Source organism: Triticum aestivum, chromosome 4D (assembly GCF_018294505.1).
Source record: "Triticum aestivum cultivar Chinese Spring chromosome 4D, IWGSC CS RefSeq v2.1, whole genome shotgun sequence".
Classification (NCBI taxonomy): domain Eukaryota; kingdom Viridiplantae; phylum Streptophyta; class Magnoliopsida; order Poales; family Poaceae; genus Triticum; species Triticum aestivum.
In genome coordinates, this window is record NC_057805.1 from 466,559,152 (window position 1) to 466,569,084 (window position 9,933).

The following is a 9,933-nucleotide window of genomic DNA, read 5'->3' on the forward strand; positions in this document are numbered from 1 at the left end:
TTGTGTTTTCCATTTAATTCTTTTTTGTTTGCTGGTATTTTACGATACTACATATTGTATGCATATATATAAATAGATTTTCTCGTAGAACCGATCATATATATATATAATCGAATGTCTCACAACCACCATTAATTATTCACACATACACATGTATATATATACAATTTCTCCTACATGTTGCCTTGGTGCCTTCGGAGCACGATGACAAGTGGTTCATGGGGCGGTAGCGGGTAATAGTATTCTCCTTTGGGATCTATGACCTGGTCGAGCAAAAATCCCGCTATTTCCTCTTGAAGTGCTCGTATGCGCTCCTCTGGTAGGAGCTGGTCCCGCACCTCTTTGAACTGTTAAGAAGGAGATCAATATGCATGTGTATTAGTTGTGTGACTAGATATCGACAATCATGTAAGATTTGTGAATAGTGTTCTGGCAAACGTACCCAGTCCTGTCTATCAGATCTGCTCCTTTCGGACGCCATCATGCGAATGTTCTTGCAAACGTAGTATGCACACACTTCAGTCCCCGGCGCCTGCTTCAGGGCCTTTACGAGAATAGAATTTAATCAGATAATAATTAATCAAGCATGTTAATTAATTAATGGTATTGAAACAAGAACTAAAGAGATGGTAGCTTGCTAGCTAGTACTACTTAATTACTTACCTTGGGTCGATACCAATATAGCTTTTGTCGCCATTTTCCTGGAGTCACCTTGATGTACTTTGCCTTAGCCCTGCCCGCCGGCAAAGAAAATTAATAAAGGGGTTATTAAAAATAGTTCATATCAGGAAATGACGAACTAAATAGGACCATATTTATATCGCTTGTCTCCGCCTGTACTTCCTGTACTACCTCGACTCGTACCGCTACGCACCATAGCTGCGGCGTGTCTCTTCTGCGATTGCTTAGGCGGCGGAGACGGCTGATGTGGCTTAGTTGGAGTAGGAGGAGTGGCATGACACTGTGCCGGACTTGAAGCAGGAGGTGTGGCCTGACACGGTGTCGGACTTGAAGCAGGAGGTGTGGCCTGATGCTGTGCCGGACTTGAAGCAGGAGGTGTGGCCTGACACGGTGTCGGACTTGAAACAGGAGGAGTGGCCTGACGCTGTGCCGGACTTGAAGCAGGAGTCTGCTCACGCGTTCCTGGACCTGGAGGAGCGGGAGTCTGCTTACACGGTGGCGGACTTCGAGGAGGAGTCGGCAGACGCGGTGTCGGTGGACTTCAAAAGATGATGCAATCCTTTCTTCATAGGATGATACGATGTATGCCATCTCCCAGTGTGTGCTCGTCGTCACCTCCAGGAATGTCAAGCTCTAGCCCCGAATATGGGTCCACCACCGCATCAACCAAGACACGAGCATAGCCCGCTGGAATCGGGGCACAATGGAAGGTTGCTTCGGGGGTAATTGTAAAAGCAACGGCGTCCACCACCTTCATGGATATGTTCTTCATTTTGAAGTGTAGCTCACAGTTAGTGTTCTCTATGATGTCATCCACAGGGTATGTATCCAGCAGTGCGTCGCCCGGGGCGGAACCAACGCTGCTTCTCGGCATGGATGGGACGGTGCTATCCAATGCTGGATGATCATCCGCTTGCTGCTGCCGCTGCTGAGACCCCCTTTCCTGGCTAAGTGAGTCGATCTGCTGCTGATGCTGCTGGAATTTGAGTGCCAAGTCCGCGTGCCTTGCTTCTAGGCCTTGAAGGCGTTCCGTGTCCTGCTTCCTCTGCTCCTCCTCTAGCTTCCTCTTCTTCTCCTCCTCCATCTTCTTTCTTGCACGGGTCCTGTAGTCGTCGTTCCATTTCGAAAAGCCCTCATACCAGGGAATAACGCCCTTGCCTCGTGTTCTTCCCGGGTGTTCAGGATTTCCCAGGGCGCGCGTAAGCTCGTCGTTCTCTCTATTGGGCGTGAACACCCCCTTTCGAGCATCTTCTATTGCGTCAAGTAACTTTTGTTCTGCTCCTTTTAGACTTGCCTTCTTCGAAACCAGGCCTGTCTTCGGGTCCAACATCCCCCCTGCGCATAGAACCAAGTTCTGCACCTGGGGGCCAGCTCCTAGTAACCGGAGTGACCCCTGCATCCTCCATCTCTTGCTCAGACTTATCCCACTTAGGCATTGCCACCGCGTAGCCACCTGGACCCAGCCTATGGAACTGCGTCTTTTTTGCGGCATTGGCCTTGTTTTTTCTCGACCGTTCCTTAGATAATTCTGATTCCTTGAATTTCACGAAAGCGGGCCAGTGTTCTCTTTGCTTCTCCAGTATTCCCTTGAATTCTGGAGTCTTCCTTTCTGCAGCGAGGTAGTTGGCCCATACAGTGTTCTTGTGGGTGTTGAATGCAATTGCCATCTTCTTAAGAGCAGCATCCTTGACTTTCTGCACATCTGCATCAGTGAAATAATCTGGTAGGGTGAAATGTTCCATCAGAGATTCCCAAAGCTTTTGTTTTGCTCTGTCGTCGACCCAAGTAACATTTGGGCGTTTAGTTTTTGGCTCTTTCCATTCTTGAATGGAGATCGGGAGTTGGTCCTTCACAAGAACTCCGCACTGACGAACGAACTTGTTCGCAATGTTCTTAGGCGTGAGGGCTTCGCCACTAGCTTTGATGGAATCGATGTTGTACTTTACACCCTCCTTCAACTTTTTGCCCGGGCCGCGCTTTGTCCTGGTGTCTGTAGAAGTAGATTTGCTCGATCTGGAGGGCTGAAAGAAGAAAGATCGATTCGTTAATATATCTTCAAATAAAAAAAACATGTGATGATCACTAGATGCCTGCTTATATAAATATACCTCGCCGGTAGTCTTTGTTATTTCAAGATCAACATTGTATTCGTCATCATAATCATTGTCTGTGTCATCATAATCATAATCATAGTTCATGACTTCATCAGCTCGGTCGTCGAGATCAAATAGCTTATCACCCTCCCTGGTATTTTTCAGATATTGGGAGCCGTCATTTGCTTCATTCAGATCATCTGGCCTGTTAGGGCTGCGTATGATCTCGAACAGGGCCTCTTCTCCCTCTCTGCCGGTATTGTCCGCCATAGCTTTTATTTAACTAGTACAGAAGAAATATAAAACAATTTAGTATTCAAATTACAATGCATGGATGCAATCAATAAGGAAAAACTGAATCATATAGTACATAATATACATCGTCTCGAATAATATATAATCTCGAACACATCGTCTCGAATAATATATAATCTCGAATACATCACTGGCTAGGTAGCTAATAAAGATCGAATACTATAGAAGAATCTAGGCCACTCGCGGTTCCTGGGGCGCGGGCGGTGGACACCCAAAGACAAGGAACCATCACAGGATCATATCTACGGTCATCTGCCCAAAGAACCTGCCAGGTATTGGAGAACATGACGTCCATAGCAGCCATGTAGTGATGGACGTGCTCGTCCTCCTCCCTGACACGACGACGCACCACCTCCGGCGGGGCCGGCTCCCTCTGCACCGAATGTGGCCCACGCGAAAGCCACCAAAGGAGATCAGGGTCGACGACGGGACCCGAGGCCGGGTTCCTCACCAAGCGGCGCGCCCCTCCAGGTAGCACCTCCCAGTGCCAGCCCGGCGGAGCCCAATCCCGGACATGGGTCAGCCGGACGTCGTCGCGAACGGGTCGACGGCGAGGATGCGGGCCGGGCATCGTCGAGAACAAATACTATATGCCCGCAAAAAGTAACATTTTTAAATGATTGAATTGTGATAACTAAAATTCTATATGCAAATTCTAACAATTTGACATTAATCTAATTCATCTAACTAAAACTAATTCTAAAATTTCTATATATATAACTAACATTTCTATAACATTTCTAATATTTCTGTAACTAAAAAACAGAAAAATTGCTAACATTTCTATAAATATTTCTATAACTTAAAAACAGAAAAATTTATAACATTTCTATATAACTAACATTTCTAATATTTCTATAACTAAAAAACAGAAAAAATTTCTATAACTAAAAAACTAAAAAACAATGTGTGTGTGTGTGTGGACATGGCGGCCGGGGCAGGAGCTCACCGGCGAGGCGAGGCGACGGGGACGGCGACGGGCGGCGACGACGGGGATGGGGACGGGGCGGTGACGACGGGGACGGGGACGGGGCGGCGACGGGGATGGCCGGGGCGGCGACGACGAGGACGGGGCGGCGACGGGGGCGTCGACGAGGGGTCGCGACGGGGGACGGCGAGCGACGGGGCAGAGGAGAAGAAGCAGATGAGAAACTGAATTTTTTGAAGTGTTTTCTTATATAGGATGGGCCTTTAGTACCGGTTGGAGCGACCAACCGGTACTAAAGGTCAATTTTGGCCAGGCCAAGCGGCGGGAAGCGCCCACCTTTAGTACCGGGTGGTGGCTCCAACCGGTACTAAAGACCCTCCCTTTAATACCGGTTTGAGCCACCACCCGGTACTAAAGGTGGTGCGCTGGCGCAGGTGCGGTGCGGCATGTTTAATCCCACCTCGCTAGCCGAGGGGCGTCCGCACTGGTTTATAAGCCCCAGTGCGGTAGCTCTCTCGACCTCCTCTCCAAAGCAGGCCTACTGGGCCTAAATGTTCTGTGCTGCCCTGTGGGCCTACTGGGCCTTTGCGGGCCTGCATCCTGGCCCAACAACAGGTTGGGTTTCTAGTCGTATGCAGGCCGCTGTGGCGCAGTAGGCGGGATTTTTTATTTTCTTATTTTTTTTGCTTTATTTATTTTTGTTTTATTTATTTTGAGTTGTTTTTTTGCTTTATTTAGAGTTTCTTTGTGAATATTTTTGCTTTAGGTACAAAAATTACAAACTTTCTATTAGTGCCGGTAGTTTGCAAATTTGAATAGTTTACATTTTGAATTATTTGAAATTTGTGTGAATAACTAGTTTGTGAATAACTTAACTTTGAAAATAGATTTTTCAGTGATTCTTTTTTCTTATGTTTAATATTAATGTGTTTTATCATTATATTCAATTTGGTAATGCTTAGGTTATTTTAAAAATGAAATGCCTTTGTAACGGATGAGTTTTCGTCCGAAACCCTGATACTTCGAAAGAGATTGTCCATTTTGTACACGAAGTGCATCCAGTTTTTTCGGTAACCCTCTCTACTTTTTTGCACATGCTATGTGGGTGAAATTATGATACCATGCCAACTTTCAACCTTTTCTGAGTTCATTTGAAATGCTTTTCAATTTTAGGGTCATTTAGCTGAAAAAAATCAGTAAATGCATGAAAGAATTTGTTTGCACATAAAATTTCTTCGCATTTCAAATGCCAAAACACATAACTCCCCTAACTATTACAGAGATTCCCTCCTGGGTGTGAAACACAGAAGAAAGTGATGATAGTGAAGCCGATCACATCCCAGATCTTTGGGTGTGAAACTTTTTCTTCGCGTGTGTCCCTTTGCGCCGTAGCCATGGAAAATCTTCATCATTTAACTGGATGCTCGGGTCAATATTCACTGTGAATGGAGCAATTTCATCAAACTTTTCATAATCTTCTGACATGTCTGTCTTGTCATCCACTCCCACGATGTTTCGCTTCCCAGAAAGAACTATGTGGCGCTTTGGCTCATCGTATGATGCATTCGCTTCCTTATTTTCATGGCCCTTGGAGATGCTTCCTTCTGGCCTAGCACGGTTATGAACATATTTCTTTAATATCCCCATGAACCTCTCAAAGGGGAACGTATTGTGTAGAAATACAGGACCCAAAACGTTAATCTCTTCGCATAGGTGAACTAGGACGTGCGTCATGATGTTGAAGAAGGATGGTGGGAACACCAACTCGAATCTGACAAGACATTACACCAAATCATTCTCTAACCTTGGTATGATTTCTGGATCGATTACCTTCTGAGAGATTGCATTGAGGAATGCACATAGCTTCACAATGGCTAATCGAACGTTATCCGGTAGAAGCCCCCTCAATGCAACCGGAAGCAGTTGCGTCATAATCACGTGGCAGTCATGAGACTTTAGGTTCTGGAACTTTTTCTCTGCCATGTTTATTATTCCCTTTATATTCGACGAGAAGCCAGACGGTACCTTAATACTGAGCAGGCATTCAAAGAAGATTTCCTTTTCTTCTTTGGTAAGAGCGTAGCTGGCATGACCCTGATGTATGCCGTCTTTTCCATGCATACGTTGCTGGTCCTCCCGTGCCTCAGGTGTATCTTTTGTCTTCCCATACACGCCCAAGAAGCCAAGCAGGGTCACGCAAAGATTCTTCGTCACGTGCATCACGTCGATTGCAGAGCGGACCTCTAGGTCTTTCCAATAGGGCAGGTCCCAAAATATAGATTTTCTTCTTCCACATGGGTGCGCGTCCGTCAGCGTCATTCGGAACAGGTTGTCCGCCAAGACCCTTTCCAAAGACTACCTTCAAATCCTTGACCATATCATGTACATCAGCACCAGTACGGTGGCGAGGCTTCGTCCGGTGATCCGCCTCACCTTTGAAATGCTTGCCTTTCTTTCTTACGGGATGCCTGCTCGGAAGAAATCGACGATGTCCCAGGTACACATTCTTCCTACAATTGTCCAAATATATACTGTCGGTATCATCCAAACAGTGCGTGCATGCGTGGTATCCCTTGTTTGTCTGTCCTGAAAGGTTACTGAGAGCAGGCCAATCATTGATGGTCACGAATAGCAAGGCCTTTAGGTCAAATTCTTCCCCCATGTGCTCATCCCACGCACGTACACCTGTTCCATTCCAGAGCTATAAGAGTTCTTCAACTAATGGCCTTAGGTACACATCAATGTCGTTGCCGGGTTGCTTAGGGCCTTGGATGAGCACTGGCATCATAATGAACTTTCGCTTCATGCACAACCAAGGAGGAAGGTTATACAAACATAGAGTCACATGCCAGGTGCTATGGTTGCTGCTCTGCTCCCCAAAAGGATTAATGCCATCTGCGCTTAGATCAAACCATACATTCCTTGCGTCATCTGCAAACTCCTTCCCGTACTTTCTCTCGATTTTTCTCCACTGCGACCCGTCAGCGGGTACTCTCAACTTTCTGTCTTTCTTACGGTCTTCTCTGTGCCATCGCATCGCCTTGGCATGCTCTTTGTTTTGGAACAAACGTTTCAACCGTGGTATTATAGGAGCATACCACATCACCTTGGCAGGAATCTTCTTCCTGGGGCGCTTGCCCTCGACATCACCAGGGTCATCGCGCCTGATCTTATAGCGCAATGCACCGCATACCGGGCAAGCGTTCAAATCCTCGTACTCACCGCGGTAGAGGATGCAGTCATTAGGGCATGCATGTATCTTCTGCACCTCTAACCCTAGAGGGCAGACAACCTTCTTTGCTTCGTACGTACTCTCGGGCAATTCGTTGTCCTTTGGAAGCATATTCTTTATCATTACCAGCAACTTTCCAAATCCCTTGTCAGATACACCATTCTCTGCCTTCCATTGCAGCAATTTCAGTGTGGTGCCCAACTTTTTCTTGTCAGCTTCGCAATTCGGGTACAACAATTTCTTGTGATCCTCTAACATGCGCTGCAACTTCTTCTTCTCCAAATCACTTGCGCAGTTTCTCTTCGCATCGGCAATGGCCCGACCTAGATCATCAGCGGGCTCATCTGATGCCTCTTCTTCAGCTTCTTCCCGCATTGCCGGCTCAGCTTCTTCCCCCCTTGTTGTATCATCGTATTCAGGGAACCCTGGCCAGGATAGCTGTCGTCGTCCCCTTCTTCTTCATTGTCTTCCATCATAACCCCTCTTTCTCCATGCTTGGTCCAAACATTATAGTGGGGCATGAAACCGGACTTAAACAGGTGGAGGTGAATGGTTCTTGACGTAGAGTAATTGTGATCATTCTTACAGACTAAACATGGACAAGGCATAAAACCATCCGCCCGCTTGTTTGCCTCAGCCGCAAGCAGAAAAGTTTGCACGCCATTAATGAACTCAGGAGAGCATCGGTCATCGTACATCCATTATCGGCTCATCTTCATTACACAACACTGAAAAGACCAAATTAATACAAGTTCATACATAAAGTTCATAAAAGACTTAAATGCAACAAAGAAATAACTCTCTAACTAAAGAATTTAAATGCAACAACAAATGCGATCAAGATCGCAACTAAGGTAACAATTGATCCAATAGCATAATGATACCAAGCCTCACTATCAATGGCATATTTTCTAATCTTTCTAATCTTCAAGCACATTTTCTCCATCTTGATCTTGTGATCATCGACGACATCGGCAACAGGCAACTCCAATTCCATCTTCTCCCCCTCAATTCTTTTCAAATTTTTCTTTCAAATACCTGTTTTCTCTTTCAACTAAATTTAACCTCTCGACAATAGGGTCGGTTGGAATTTCCGGTTCACAAACCTCATAGACAAAATATCTATGTCAACTTGATGGGCATAATTTGTCATAAACACGAAATGCAACAACTAGTTTTAAAGGAGAATATACCACATCCGAATCACAACAAGGACGAGGGCCGACGGGGACGGATATCAAAACCATGGCACTATGTATAACAAACAACGTACGGGTAAGATAATTATACGAGTAACTATATTTCCAAATCACACAAACATCAATTTGGTAATGTAAAACATTCATGAACAAGAGGCTCACCACAAGGTGGTGCCGGCGACGGAACGGTGCGGGCGATCGACTGTGATTACGACGGAGATTTAGAAGGCACTAAGTAAACCACACCTACATATGCAAACTAAGTGTTATTTTTGAAATCAAATTGCATATAAATCAAATACTAGCACATATATTTCCTTCCAAATTACTAAACTCATAAATTAATCACTATACAAAGCATTGCAAGAGCTAATCTAGCAATGAGAGATGAAAGGACAAAGTTGCTAACCTTTGTGATCATTTGAATGGATGGGGGCCTTCAAATCTTGACAAATTTTGGGCAAAATGTGTGATGAGCTCGAGAGGAAGAGGGGAAGAACAGAGAGGAGAGGGGAAAGGGGAAGAACAGAGCGAGCTCGGGTGGACGAAGGGTTTATGTAGGACGACCTTTAGCACCGGTTCGTGCCACGAACCGGTACTAAAGGTGCTGGAGGGGCCCCGGACTGACAACATCCTGCCACCACTCACTTTAGTACCGGTCCGTGGCATGAACCGGTGCTAAAGGTCGGCCACGAACCGGTACTAATGAAAGCGGTCGGCTAGCCATTGGAACCGGCACTAATGCACACATTAGTGCCGGCTCAAAAGCAAACCGGCACTAATGTGCTTGACATTTGACCCTTTTTCTACTAGTGCTCTCTCCGACAAGCTCTCCCAATCATAAGTTCGGCGCGGTCTAAGCCAAGCTACGTAAAATGAAAACCACCCCATCCCTCCCTCAAACATGTGACCCTCTTTCTCTGCTACACGATCGATGCCACTATGTCCCCATCTCCGGCCAAGCCGTAATGAGGCCTCGCTGGGGACGCTGCGACCAACTGCGTCATTCCTGCCTTGGCATCGCTTCTCTGCTCTCTTCTGTATCGACACCATCCCGGCCTTGTTGCTCTGCGCTGCTCTCCTTTCTTCTTCACATAAATTGACTTACACAATTTTTGATTGCATGCAACTTCCGAATAGCCCATGGTTAATGTTTAACACCCCAACTCGAAGTTTTCCTCGATGACAGTCGCCTGAATTTTGAATTTGAGCCAGTCAATTCGGTGGAGAAGGAAGCATGCGAAGGCGGGTAGCATTGAGGCTGTCGCAGGTGGCGCCCATGCGAATGATAGCGAGGCCCGAGTATTGAACTCATTCTCCAACTAGTAACTCCAAAAGTCTGAACCGATGAAGCGAGACAGACAATAGCATATCTTAACACCGGGGACGTTGGCAAGGTCTAGTTCATGAACGAGCTGTAGCAAACGAGTAAGAAACTTGACGATACGGGGTGGAGGGTGTAGGGATCGCATGCTTAGAGCGATG